Source organism: Manis pentadactyla, chromosome 7 (assembly GCF_030020395.1).
Source record: "Manis pentadactyla isolate mManPen7 chromosome 7, mManPen7.hap1, whole genome shotgun sequence".
In the NCBI taxonomy this organism is placed as follows: domain Eukaryota; kingdom Metazoa; phylum Chordata; class Mammalia; order Pholidota; family Manidae; genus Manis; species Manis pentadactyla.
In genome coordinates, this window is record NC_080025.1 from 87,905,289 (window position 1) to 87,921,168 (window position 15,880).

Sequence of the window (15,880 nt, forward strand, 5' to 3'; positions counted from 1 at the left end):
TCAAAAGCAGCCATAGAGACAATGTAAACAAATGAGTGTGGCTATGGCCAATGAAACTTTATTTCTGGACACTGAAATTTGAATAGCATTTAATTTTCATGTGTAACAAAATATTATATGTATTTTTTATTTCAATCATTTAAAACACTAATGTGCATTCTTATCTCCCAGGCCTAGGGTTGGAGTGGTGCACAGTGGATATGCCCCAGACACCAGCAAGTGAATCTCAGTGAGGGTCAGTGGGTAGGGATGCATTGGTTAAACCATTCCAATTCAAGTTTCTCCCAGAGGCATCTCAGAGCTCAGGCTGAAGATAGTACTTACTCAGCTACTTCTAGTCCCACAGAGGGCTCCAGAAGTGGGATTGCAGTAGTCATTTTTAGGCCTGGGCAAAGTGAGGTAGATTCATTGATCGTGCCTGTATTGACTAAAATATCAGGACCTACCGAAAACCTGACCTTTGACTTAGTTGAGGTGAAGGACAACATTTGTGGAAAGGCTGCAGCTAGAAGACTAACGAGTGGCTGCACACATTCTCTTTCAAGAGTTACCATGGGAGAGACCTGGGAGCTCTTCAGTCCCCATGCCAAGGGTGTAGGAAGGGAGTTGGAGGCCTCAGCAAGCGGGAGAGAAGACTGATGCTTACCCAGAATGTGTGAAGAGGAGCAGACAAGTCAGGTCCTAGGGAAGAGGGTGGTGCTCTGTTACCTTCCTCTTTGCCTTCAGGCACAAACAAGTTTTATATCTGAAACATTTTACCATCACAATTGATAGATTTAAAAGAATTTAGGTGAGAGGCAAATCTCAAAGATGAGTGCTTCTGAAAAATTATGCCCCATTGCATTTGCTTAAAAGATAAAATAATTCTTTACAACTTCTTTTATATATATATATATTTTTTACTGAGTTTGATTTTTCACCTTAGTTCTATTGAATAAAGTTTCTTGTATTATTCCAGAAAGGCCAAATAGGCAAAGAAGCTCACTGAAAGGATACTCCTGCATAGATTAAAAACAACAACAACAAAAAAAAACAAAACAGGAAAAGCATGGCATATCTCATTTTATAAGAACTAAGAAAATGTCATCTACTTTTAAGGAATAAATGTCATCTACTTTAAATGAATAAATCTCTTGGGATCTTATGTTGTATTGACTATAAAATATATAAAGCCATATTGATTTATTATAGCAATCTGAGTAAGATCTGCTGCCTGTAACATGAGTTGAAATTAATCTGTATGTCTGGTCCCTAGATTATCACCGAGATTCAAAATGAAACTATGAACAGACTGGGTAAAGGAGTGTGAGTATAACATAATAAAACAAGCATATGAAATACAGAATAGATAAATGTAAAACTACTAAAGAAATTACTTCTGATTATAGAACCATGACCATGTAAAACTAACAGTTAAAAAAAAAGTGTGATAAGGAAGGAAAAAAATGTTAGGAGATTAAGTTTAGAAAGTTCTTTATTTCAGACAGCAAAGAGTCAATAGATATTATGTGAATTTGAAAATGTAGTAAGGGAATATTATGTTTTTAATTTGTACTTCTTTCATGTTTTCCCTCTTATATTTAGTGGGATCTATCTTTAGGAATTAATATATTTTAGTGTAAAGAAACATTATTTAAACCTCAGTGATTCCTTTGGCTTTATTTCAATTTCTTTTAAGCCTGTACAGATCATGTTAACTTTATTACATTTCAAATTTTAAAATAACATGAAGAGTATGATCACATTTTATCTTTATTTGCATCTGTGTTTATAGATGTCAAAAGTCTGAAATGGTGTTTGTAAAATAGTGAGGGCAAGGTTTACACTACAGGAGCATTTGGGGGGTTGTTACCTCCTTTTTAAATTAAAAAAAAATTTTTTTAAGCTAATAGTTGTTACCTGAGAGGAAGGGAGTGACATAAAGGCGGGCAAAGAGGAATTATTGCCTTTTACTCTCTGTATACGATGTGCCTTTGTAAAACAATCATATGTTGCTGTTGTAATATTAAATGTTATTTTTAATCAAGAAAAAAAAAGTTAAATTTTTAGTACTTTTCGCTATCATGTACTTGATTTCCTTATGTTAGTAAAAGCAGAAGGAAGAATGATGGAATATTTGGCAACCCAGCTGCATGAAGAGAAAATGTATGTTATATAGGCTACTTTATCAAACTGAGATCCTACTGGGAGTTGTGTGTTCCATACCTCCATGGAGATATCTGAAAATTCCTTTAGACACAAAATGTTCCATGTAGGCCTAGTACCTCCAGATCTACTTAATTTGAAGAAAGATTTCAGCAACAGTTAGCATACTTGCATTATTGGGCCTACATATTCTTGTTCAAGTGACAAATAGATTTGGAAAAACCTAGTTAAAACATTACCAAAATATTTTTTTAAAGAATATTCATGGATTGATCGATTAAAATATTTCAGAGAACTTTTTCATGTATTATTGATTCATAATTATATAAAGAAAAATCTTCAGAAAAACCTTCACAGAACTCTTGAACTGAAGTCAAACTTTACTCTTCTTTCATTATTTAATGTGCAATTGTTAGTTTGGATCATGAGCACATTTCTTGGAGCACATGAATTTTAAAGCATATATAATTATCTTTGCAGTAACAGCTACTGGCTTTGAAAGAGGTCTATAATCTATGAGATTATAAATGTGCTTTCAGGAATTAGAGAATGATATCATTAAAATGGTTAATCTATTATGCACTCTTAATTTTTAATTTACATTGGTGTTTTTAATTAATTTGTTCTTATTTGATTTAAAAAATAAACATATACATATTCTCCTGTTTTCCAATAGATGTCAGTATCAAAAAAGAAAAGAACTAATTGTTTAATATAACTTCTTGCAGTACAAAGGAGAATATTCTTTGCCCTTATTTCCAGCTTCATGTGCTCAGAACTGCTGTTGCCAATCTAAGTAATCCAATATGGGACACTAGTTTTAAAACACACAGTGGTCATTATTTGGGGGGAGAGGGAATTCACATTGTTAGTATAGGTAAAGATTATGGTGCTTCAAGTGGAAGACAATAATAAGGGAACATCTGACTGTTTTCTAGATAATCCCTGTTTCTTATATTTCTTCGTGGCTCTGATTTTCTGTCTCTTTATAAGATCTAATCTCTCCTCTCTAGTTTCCATTTTCCAATTCACGGAAGAAGTTTACATATTTTTCACATGGCATTTTAGACTTTGAAACACACCATATATTTAATAAAAATAACTAGTCCTTATCATCTATTCCATTTTCACTATCATACTTTTTTAAAGTTATAGTTGATATACAATTATTATATTGGTTTCAAGTATACAACACAGTGGATCAACAGTTCCACATATTAGTCAAACCATCATAGAACTTTAATTTACCTTAAATGAAGCATCGTATTTAGAATAAATATTAGTTACCAGAGTTTTCAAATAAATTTATCAATAACACACAGTATTCTAGGCTGAACAGAATGGAGAATTTAGAATTTTGTTAAAAATAGGAAAGCTATTTATTCTGAAAATTTTTAATAAGATGTCAGTATGCATTGAGTGCTAACAGATTTTAACACGATGTGTAGGTCACAGAGCAGATCCAGTATTGATTTATAGATCTTCTAAACTAAGATTATGTGGAAGCAATGTCATCATATACAAAGAGCACCATGAGGGTAATGGCACTGGGAGGAATGGCTAATCAAAGTCATGTCATGTCTGCCATTTTCTTTCATTACACTACACAAATCTAAATTGACCTTTTTCTGCTTTTATACTTCAGTATTTATACCTACTTTATAAAAAGAAGAATGAAAAAGAATCTCATACATTTTATTATTTGCATTTCCTTTTACTATTGTTGAAGCATCCAAAAGAAGTCCATTATCTTGTTTCTTCAGGCTTTGCCCTCTTTCTCTGCATAATGAGGACTGAAATACAGATGGACTAAGAGACAAACTATGCCCAAGTTTCTGATCTGCAGCAGACTCGGTTGCCCTTGACCACATAAAGGTGCCAATTGTTCAGGATTAAAACTGAATATGCAAAAGGATGTTTCCTGTTAGTGATCAGAAAGGATACTTTGTACAATATGGAGTGTAGAAAACACTGCTATTCACATTCTTCTTTAATAAAAGAAAACACAGTATGAGAGCAATTTTAATATTACTGAAATTCCAGGCTTCTGATTATTATTATTATCTGAAATTCCAGATTCTGCAGGATGGTATGCATTCATAAACGAAAGTGCATTTTTTTTGACTTTTTGGAAAGATGGGCTCCTTGTCACAAAAGATGGGTACTTGTCACTTATTAATGATATGACCAAAACATGTAATTTAATCTAACTGGATAGCTCATACCTGCTTAGCCATTTAGATTTATTGTGAAGATATTTATAAAAACATTTCATAATCACTTAAAGATAATTCAAATCTAATGATCTTAAAACCAGGGGAGAGAAACAAAGATTTAAAGTCCAAATCTCTGTCCGAAATTAGAGTTAAGGGCATAATGGTATTGCTTCTAATGAGGTAAGGTCTGTTCATTTGAAACATGCCAAAAAATAAGCAAATAAAAAAGTTATCTGGGTTAATGAAAGGAAAGAAGGAGGCCCTTGTAGTGTGTTTGCATATACTCTTTCACCGTGGTCTTTGTATTGCTTTAAATTGAGTGTTTTTATTTTTATCAAAAATATTCACATTATTTTAAAAAAACAAGGGGCATAAGAAATATTAAAATATTATCATAATGAAAATAATTAATTCTAAATAATTAAAATAAACAGTACCCTCCAAACCAATAGTTCTATTACTTAAGAAGCAAATCCTTTTATATTTTCTGGTTTTGGTTCCACTGGTGTTTACTTTTTGATCTCTAAGTTGTCTTTTACAACACGTTCTTCTTGATTCACAAAATGTAGACATTGTCAATTAAGTTCTTGTTTTGATAGGAAAGAAACTGGCTTACATCTACCACCTGCTACATCTCTTTCCCCACACTACTTCAGAAGACTTTCTTAAATCTCCATTTTTTATCCATTTTCCATAAACAGCATGTCTTGACCCCTCTGTAAAAATATTAGAGCTTCCACCAATCTCTGACCTTTCACCTCATTTGTCTTCTGGATCTCCAGTTTTAGATTCTAAGGTTAACAGTATATACATTCTATTCAATAGCAAAGCTATACTGTCCATAATTTCTAAGAAGCATCCTAAGAAGTAAAAGCCAATGAAGACTTACTATGTCATGATATGTCTTTCTTTTGTGGGTTCAATGTCCACTCCTATGTGTCTCAACAACAAATATTTTGGGCATAAATTAATTTTTACTTTTATACCCCCCCGAATCCTTAATCATTCCCATTCTTAATCATATTATCTGTTTTATGTATACCATGGCCTCCATCCCTCCTTACTCTGCAGACCTCCTTCCTTTTCCAATCTGCTTGTGGTTCTCAGCTTCATCCTCGGAAATCCTCTTCTACTCTTTTGGAGGAATTTAATTTGTTTTCTGGATCACTTTTTCTTCTTTCTTTGTTTTTTCCTTGTGTTTCCAGATAACCTACATCAAATAACTCTCTACCCACATCATTGATTGGTTGGCTGACTTAGAATTCTAGTTGAGATCTCATTTTCCTTCAGACCTTTGAAGGCATCACTGCACTACCTTCTACCAGAGTATTGCTATTGAGGAGTTTGAAGCCTGTTTGCTACATAACCTGTCTTTCTCTCTGGAAACACGTAGGATCCATTGCTCATGGAAATTTACGGTGATGTGTCTGATTACAGATGTCTTCTTGTTAGTATAAGTTGGTGTTTTTTTGTTTTGTTTTGTTTTTGTTTTTTTGCTGGCTTTCTTGCCTATATCTTGTGGTTCTTGATGCCTCTTCTCATCTGAGAAAGAGACTCTAGTAAAAATGACTGTATGTACTTGCTGCATTAGTAGAACCTCTAGACTGTCATACTTAGCTCTCCGTTGAACAAGCAAGGAGCCTTGTGCTGCATTTTGGAGCCATTCAATACCAAAATGAAAGAGGCTTTGTTCTGGGGTACCAGTTCATAAATTGTTCCAAGTTTATCACAGAAGAATTCCCATTTTTCCTTCCTGGGCAGGTGTGTCTTGGCTTTTGGTATTCCAAGCTAAGTGCAGGTAAGTTTGAACATAAAATTTCAATTATTATTTTAATTCCCATATGTATTTAATATTTAATATTCAATATTTAATTCCCACATTTCATTCCTACTTTTGATTCCTATCTGCTGAGATTCTTCAGGGACAAATCTACTTCTTCCTAAACTAGAGCCTCTCCTCTCATATTCTTCACTGGTCCCTATGCCATAGGACTTTCCTAGTCACTGCTCATCCAGGAACTGGTTTTCCAGTTTTCCAATCCCTCCCCTCCTATTCTTTTCTTTGTTTGTAGATACATACTTTATATTCCATTACTCCCAATGCGATAGATTTTTAGGAGGGAGAAGAGATAGATTTGTAGGTTCCATATATTATCTGAAATTGGAATCCACCCTTGTTTTTTCTTTAGTTTTAATATTCACATAACATGAAGTTCAGTTTTGGATATCTGTTTCTTGATGGTGGTAGTTTTGTTTTGTTTTGTTTAAGTACATACAGCTCTTAAGAATGCGAACAGGAACCTTTTTTCACTTTGTTATTAGTGAATGATGAAGAATTCAGGGATTTCCAAAGCTTCTGAAGGTGTTGCAGATAAAAATGATCAGTATAGCTATAGATAAAAACACACATTGTACACCCATCTTCATGGTAGCATTTTCACAAAAGTCAAAAGGTAGAAGCAAACCAAGTATCGGTGGATGAAAGGTTGGATGAAAAGATGAACAAATATGACACACATAATGGAGTATTCAGCCTGAAAAAGGAAGGAAATGCTGGCACATCCACAACATGGATGAATCTTGAAAACATTATGCTAAATGAAGTAAGCCTGCCACAAAAAGTCAAATATGTTATGATTCTACCGAGGAAAAACCTAGAGTACTTAACCTTGTAGAGACAGAAAGGGAGGGGCAGGAGGGGGAATGGACAGGTTGTGTTTAATGTGCACGTAGTTTCAGTTTTGGAAGATGACATGTCCTGGAGATGGGGAGTGGTGATGTTATACAGTAATATGAATGTACATAATACCACTGAACTGTATACTTAAAAATGCATATAATGGTAAGTTTTATGTTATTTTACCATGATAAATTAATAGAACATATTGGAGGACGTATTTCTTCTGGTCAAATATGCTGTTTATGTTTTTCTATAATGATGGCCTCTATTAGCTATTGAGGAGGGTTCTGCCTTTGAATCTGTACTATATTCTCTTTTTATATTTTCCCTGCTCCTTCCTGACTTCAGAGAAAATGAAATTTCTCATGTCTGCAACCCACACAACTGGAAGAAGATCCAAGTAAATGGACCTCATGGTGCCCATCCGTTCTGCAGCGTGAAAGACAACAGCAGACCAGGTGTTTGAATTTGCAAGTGCTCAATTTTTTACCACCTGTTATGATATATTCTGCTACTTCAATTTCCCATGTACAGAATGTTAGTTTCCTGCTTGAATGAGCTAGCTGCCTTTCTTGAGAAAAAAAAATGCTCCACCATCAATACCATACTCACTTAAATACCTGGATTTGTCTAGATTTTGTTCTTGGCTTTTAGTTTAGTGAGAGATGAGGTAATACACCAGATTCTCAATTTGAACACTCCTGGTTCTCCTTCAGATTCTCCCATTATCCTCCATATGACTTTCAGCAAGTTGCTTATGTCTGGAGACGTTCAGTTTCTTCAACTCTAAATTGGAGGTAATAAAGGCTTTACAGATCAATGTGAAGAGTCAGTGAGTTGATACACAAGGCAAGAAACCAATAATCTGTAGCATCCATGAAATATTTGGGGGCCAAACTGTAATTGGTTAGAGTGAATTAGGCCTTTCAGCATCAAATAATTGTATTCAAGTGAAAAACTGTATAAAACCAATTATCTCTAATGCTATGAGGGGCTCAACAAAGACAACATAGAGATTTTCATCATTTCACTTTATTAAATTTATAAAATTAGATACATGTCCCCCTTTACAAGTTCTCTTTTTCTATAATGTGACTATTATTGTTAAGTACATTTAATTCAGCAGAAAACAGCATGTTTTAATAAATTTCTTTACAACATTGTTACAAGTAAAATCTTCTGGGGAAAAAGTCTTTAACCTCCCCATCTGTACCAGATATCTGCATATTTAGACAATTATCCTATTACTTAATCTGTATCTCAAATACCAGTCTCTTTGGAGAACAGGAAAGAAAGAAAAAGAGAGGGAGGTAGGCAGGGAAATGGAAGGAAGGAAGGAAGGAAGGAAGGAAGGAAGGAAGGAAGGAAGGAAGGAAGGAAGGAAGGAAGGAAGGAAGGAAGGAAGGAAGGAAGGAAGGAAGGAAGGAAGGAAGGAAGGAAGGAAAGACTAAGGGAATCTTTAGAGTTACAAATGAATTTTTCTATTGTGTGAGTGAATTTTCTGCTATGTAATACTGGCATTAATAATAAAACAAAAATCTACTCTTATAAATTTCCTCCAAAATATACAGGAAAATTATTTCTATAAGATTAAGGTTCATGGAAGCATTTATTTTATATTCATATTATAAAAGAACCTACTTTCATCTTTAAAAATGCCTCCAAAGAGGTCATTATATGTTTTACTGTTATTCTTCAATGTACATTTGGGTTTTAACTAATTTCATCAGAAGCTTTTTCAGAAAAATAACTAGAAACAAAAAGGCACAGTATTTTTAAATTAGACAATCTAAGGCCTTTCAGTTTGCCTGCTTGTGTTTTGGCATTAAACACATTGGGTCTCAACTTTATCCTAACTCTACGGCATTTTGTTGAAAAAGCTACTTGTGAATATATTTCTGATTCTGGTAGGTGAATGAATGAGGCCTTAGGATTTCTGAGTGTGCTTGACATCTCCTCAAGCACACACTTGGCTGTATATGATATATGTATGTGGCCCCAGGATAAGTAGCCCTTTCAGGACCAACAGTGGGGCTCTGCCTTCTGCCTGCCAGTCTGCATCCGGAGGAGGCTGTCTTTCTCATACATGCCAGGTGTAAACTGGGAGGGGTGAAGGCATATGATTTGTCTGAAATTTAATCATAGCCAGAGCTACAACTTTCTTTTTGAAGATTAAAGCCCCAAAGGCTTGCCCACTAAGGCTCTGAGCCAAAGGTGAATAGTGAAAACCACAACCTTATATATGTGTCTTGTTTTCTATGAGAATAGGGTTAATAGAATTTTAGAACTTCTGCACTTGAGACTTATTAAATTGGCCGAGAATCAAAATTAATTAAGCAGGTTCCAACAGTGTGTGGTATGCATGCATCCTTCCTGTCCAGGCTTCTGAGTATGGCCCTGCCCTGTATGATTTTCAAGACTCTGTACACTGAATTTTAATCATCTGCATGCATAAGCTATAAGTGAGCAAGATGTCCAGTCATACATGCTGCAGACTAAGGCAAACTAACCCACAAAATGCATATGTGAGCATTTACAGGTATATCAATATTCTTGTCACTCTCAGTACCTTGGCCATTATAGCTGGAGGGTCTTTCTTTCATTGGAAAAGTCAAGTCTAAAGCTGGTTACTGTTTCACTAATATTCTGTGGGTAATGTGTCACTTGGTAACACTTGCTTCATGAATTCCAGAAAGCATTTGGCTCCCAGCAACACAAAGGACCATTGCAAGCAATTTTGGTCAGTTTTGATTGAATGCAGATCGTGGGATGTTTTGCTAGACCACATTATTCTTTCAAAATTCCATAGTCACATATTACTTTCTAATGATAATCATTCACATTTCCCAGCCCTTTTTGCCCCTTTTTTTACAATGGAATTTGCTCAGAATTCATCTCTGTTTTCACTGTGCTTTCCTCCGGTTTGGGAAGAGGCCTACAGCTCCTGGGCTTGTGCATGGCCTCCTTAATAGGCTGCCAAAGATGAGTGGGAAGAAACCCATGAGAACCACCCAGCCTAGGCTCTCTAGAGGATGATGTGCAAAGCAGGATGCTAACATTTCCAACACTGGTAGAAAAAAATTCAAAGTGTATGCTATGAATTCTATTTCACCACCATTTAAAAAAAATGCTTTTTATATGAATGTTACTGCTCTTAGACTTATATAACACAAAAGGTAACCTGAAGGTTAGGCAATTCAGTTATGTTGGGCCTAACCAGCTCCCAGTTTTTCTTTTATTGTCTGCTGCCTCCACCCACAGATATTTCTTTCTCAGTCCACGTCTGGTGGTCCACAGCATACTCTGCAGATGTTTCTCCCACACAGTGGAAACATTCCCTAATGTGTCTGTGCACTTCCAGGCTCTGCTCATATGGGAAAAGGAAAAATTGGAGAAATAATAAATTTCTGGATTGGTCTTATTTCCTTTTGTGCCTTTCAAAAGTGCTGGAACAGAAGAAAATAGCTTTAGACCTATTCACCTTTCCCATGCTGTGAGCTACAGAAAGGGTTTAAAAGTGCACTTTTTTTAATTTTAAAAAGCAAAAAAATAATAATATCATGCCATCTTCCAGAAATCTCAAGATAGGTATTGTATATTAGAACCTTTTATATAATTCTGCTTAAGTTTTACTGTTTTAAAAACAAAAGCTATTATAAATACTGCATATTTGGAGAATTAGAGTATCTGTAGTTTATTCTATGTAAGTTTTATAGATTATATCCTGTAATTTGGAAATAATTTTCATAGAGAGATGCTCTTCCCTATTTGCATAGTGGAATATGGGACCAGGGTGCTGAAAACTCAGGAGTTACAGATAACCAAAGAAAATAACTGCCTTCATTTTCTCCACTCCCCCTCCAACCTCTCTGTATGACCATTTCTTTGCCCTTGAATGACACCTTGTTCAGCATCTGTAATTTATCTGAGTATGCAGCAAAACTATTACTCCATTAGTCCCCTTAGGCAAAAAATATTCTTAGTTCAAAGATTAATATACCAATGTTTATGTTTGAAAGACAACTCTGAACATCTCTAAAGTTAGAGTTTCGCCCTCCTAATTAGGCATGCTGCAGGTAAGAAGTGAGCAGTCAGTGTGTGAATGTGTGCACTGTGTAGAGGGGTTCAGTCCTAGTTTCTCTTTATTCTATCACATCTGCTCTCTCCTGAAGCCCAGACCTTAGTCATGGTTGAAGCAGAGGGGAGGAAAAGAGCCAGGAAAAACCTTCCCTGGCCCCCACTGATTTCATACTGATTCCCCATGCTCTGCTGCTATTTAAGGCTAATGACCCACCAGGCTCTCTCAGGTAAGTTCTGGATAAGGATGCTGTCTCCCCAGCTACTGCTTCTGGCTCCGCCCTCACATCAGCACCTGGCTGTGTATCTCCAGCATCTCACAACTGACACCTTGTGCCCCTGGGTGTCTTATGCTGGCTTTCCCACTCACTGTCTCCTTCTAGTCCATGGAAAACTTGCAGATGAAACCCAATGCCACGAGGTGGTTACTTTCCAAATGTAGCCACTGGCCACTTGGCCAAGTAGGTATGGGTCAGGTATGCCACAGAGGCATGCCACAAACTTCAGATGATGAATCGTAAGCCCTTTGTGGGATTATCTGAAGCTCTGCTTACCAAGTTCAAGGGCAAGGGAAGAAAGCACCACCCAATTTTCCCTTGTGAAAGGAAGGACAGGTGGAGTATTCACATAACCAAGCTCTCTCCAGATATCTTTTCCCCCATCCTCATCTTCCAAATTCGCAAAGCTTCCAGTTTCATGTGAGGAATCAAGAGTCTATGCACTAAAGTTAGACAGTGTCAGTCCTTCCTGATTTTCTACAATCTCACTTTGGGATTTAAGGTTCGTTGGTAACTATTATCTTGGGATTCAGACAAAACCAAGACTGAAAGAATGTCAGTTTTTCCTTGGGTAACATATATGGTTTCAAACAACCAGGGAGTCCGTTACATCATTCCTATAACAAAATCTTCTTGAGCACCTCCTGGGCGCCTGTCCTGGTTTGAGGAGCTGGGGAAGCAGGACTGCAAAGCAGCAGATTCCTGTGTTTAGGGACCCTAGAGAGAAGAAAATGAATGGGAAAAATAAGTAAAACTGAAGCATGTTAGATAACAAGGAGAAAAATAGAGAAAATTCTTTGGTATATGTGCGTTAAACTGTAAAGGGACAAAACTTGAGTGAGAATGTGGTATTTGATTAAAGACCTGTCGAGGTGAGAAATCAATCCTACAACCTACATTTGCTCCCCAGGGCTACTGTAACAATGTGCCATGCACTGTGTGCCTTAGCACAAAAGACATCTATTGTCTCAGTTCTGGAGGCAAGGAATCTAAGATTAAGGCATCAGCAGGGTTAGTTCCTTCTGAGAGCTGTGAGGGAAAGTATGCTCCATGTCTCTCTCCCAAGATTCTAGGAGTTCGCTGGTAGTGTCGGCTGTTCTCTGACTGGTAGGACACATCGCACTTCTTTTGCCTTCTTGTTCATATGGCATTCTCCTGTGTGTGCGTGCATCCAGGTTCCCACATCCTACAAGGTCACCAGTCACAGTGAGTCAGAGGTCACACTGCTCCAGTATAAACTCATCTTAACTACACTTTTAACAACTGTGATTCCAAATCCGGTCACATCCTTGGGTACAGGGTGGGGGGTTAGGGCTTGAGTTCATGAGTTTTGGGAGGACGCACTGCCATCTGTAATGCAAACGTCTGGGGAAACTTTCAGGCAGATGAAAGTGAGGGCAGATTCCGGAGACAGGGTCACGGAGACCTGACGGGAGGAGTTCAGCGTGGCTGGAAGTGGTGAGGGCTGGGGGCTGAGGAGGTGAGATCAGAGGAGTGATGTGAACAGGCAGGATTATGTAGGGTTTTTCAATGTCACAGTGCGGAGGCTGGTTTTTACTCTGAGTAAGATGAGTAGCCATTGGAGAGTTTTAAGAAAAGGAATAATGTCTGACTTGTATTTTATAAGAATCATTCTGGCTGTGTTCTGAGAATAGACTAAGGAGAAGCAGGTTGGAAACACGGAGGCAGATTAGGAGGGTATTATAATATAAAGAAGAAACGATGACGACTTGAACCAGAGTGGTGGCCGATGGAAGGGATGTGATAGTGACGAAGTTCTGAATGTGTTGAGGGTCATCCAAGACATTTTGCTAGAGGTTTTCTGGGTGGGGCATGAGAAACAAAAGAGGATCCCAAGATTATTCTAAGGTTTCTGGCCTGAGCAGCTGGAAGTGCTCTCAACCAAGATCCCAATGACTGGGATAGAAGCTGGTTTGGGGCATAACAGGGGCACAGTTTTCAACACCTGAAGGATGCCTTTTCAGGTCTAATTTGAGAAGCAGTGTAGCAGTTATAGAGGACAATAATGTAAATTCTGGAGCCAGATGCGCAGGTTCAAATCCTAGCAGTGTCATTCCTGGTTGTATGACCTTGTGTAAAATGCTTATTCTCGTTCTCATTTAGTTTTCCTAGTAAGAATAATATCCTCTACCTCCTAAAGTTGTTGTTAGGATTAAATGAGTTAATGACTGTAAAATACGAAGAGTAGAGTCTGGCATGTAGTAAGTGCTATTTAAGATTATTTCCTTTCTTTATTACCATGATTGAAGAGGGAAGACCAATAGGATACAAGTCTGCAAGAAGGGAAAATTTATGGGCCAAAGATACACATTTGGGGGTTTCAGCCTACAGATGGTGTTAGTACTATGAGATTGGATGATGACATGTAGAGGGTGAGTGTAGACCATCAAGAATGTTATGGGATGGAGTTCTAAACCCAGAACATGGAAAGGATTAGGAAAGGGGAAATGAGAAAAACCCAGCAAGAGGGGCCCATGATTTGAGGAAAAAAAAATAGGTGAGTGAAATCTTCCCTGTAAACTGAGGGAAGTGTTTCAGGGAGGACAGTGTGATAATGGGGTCAGATGCTGCTAAGAAGTCAAGTAACAGCTGCAAACTGGCCAATGGACTGAACTGCCTGCAATTTCGGTGGAGCAGTGAGGGGTGAACATCCCAACTAATGTGTGTCCAGGGAGAATGAAAGGAGAGAAATTAGAAACAATGATTATAGACAACTCTTTGACATTTGAGGTAAAGTAATGGAGATGAACAAGGCTAGCTGGAAGTGAAGATGGGATAGAACAAAAACTTTTTTAAAGTTGGGGAAATATAGCATTTTTTTGTAAATGACAGCAATGATTCAATGGTAGAGGAAAACAGAATCACTGAAGCACATGGGATTCCAGCACTGTTCAAGCGGCGTGAGAAGCTCATTAATAGGAAAAAGTTTGTGTGGCAGTGTTGGATTGATAAAGTTCTCTTTTTGTTTGTTTTCAGTGAAATAAGGAACAGGGTCATCAACCAATCCTGAGGACATGGTGGACACTTCAGGAGCAGGACACAGTCGTCAAAGTACATGGGGAGTGAATGGAACTGAGGAGGAACAGTGTGACTGCGGGACCAAATCATGAGCTCCCTGGAGGTGTGTGATCACGACAGGTAAGACAGTCTCACGGTTGCGTGCTTTCCTCTAACCACACTCAGCCACAGGAGTGCTGACAAAAGGACATGTGCACTTGGATTTTATCCTTTTTGTGATTTAATAAGACCAAATGAGTGATTATAATGATTGACCATGAAATTCAACCATCTAAGAAAATAAGTAAATACACAAGGGAAGGAAAGATGCTAGGAATGCCTTAGGGAGGCAAATGCTGGTTGAGAACCAAAAGCAGTGAGATGGGAAGAGAGAATACAGTGATCAGAGAGTGAGATGTTTGGAGTTGAAACTATGGTGGAATTACAGTCACAGGTAATGACAGCATGGCTTATGTAAAGTGGACAACACAAGCACTAGGGCGAGGAGACCAAGGAACTGAGATGCCACGCTACCAAAAAGATCATTTATGTAGACACTGAATTACTGAGGATTATGACAAGAGGAGTACAGCAGCAAATGACAGTGAGCCACCAGCAGGAGGGTTCAAGGAATTAGGGGAGTGATCCAGGAGTGTAAGAACTGCAAGAGGAAAGTGACCTGTATTCTTAAAAAGATTTACAAGTAGGGGTTTACAAGACCTCCTGAAAGAGTGAAAATGTCAAGTGATTTTTCCATTCCCCATGACTTGTGAAAGTGAAAAAATTTCATTTTATAACATTTTCCAAGCCTCTGTGTCATTACAGAGCTGGAAGGAAACTCAACTTTGCTACAATCACTGCTGGCTGAATTTATCAGCAGTTATGTTAAGGAGCAACCTCCTCCTCCTGTCAGCCACATCTGCAGTACTTCCCCGCCTTCCACACCACTCAGAGGTTTCATAGGGCTTGAGTATGGCAGCAAGTTTTGATTATCAAGACATCTAAACGAAGCTAACTTTTGTGTTGAATCTTTGCTGCTCACATATTCTAGGACAGAGAGATAAGGACAGAAAAAGCTATTTCTTATTAAATTTTTTAAGCTAATAGGTTACATTTTAAAAACCTATAATACTTCCTTAAACATTTGCCATTCATATGTAATAATAAATTTAAAGCCTGAATGTTTTCCTGTACAGTAAGGCATTTCCTTTTCTGTTCTGGGACTTTCCCTCCTGCTTCACGGGGCTGACTCACATGGATCGGATGACCTGAGTGTCCTGAGCTGTTTGTATAGTCCCTGTGCTCAAGGTTTCCAAGTGCTATGTGCAGCGAACAGTTTGTTTGTTTTTAATTTCAGAGGAGATACTTATTAAGGGACTACCTGAGATTTCTCACACCGAAAGAGTGAAAAGAAGGCCAAATAATGTATTAATTAGTTAGTCAAAATGTGAAAATGTGGTGGTCCT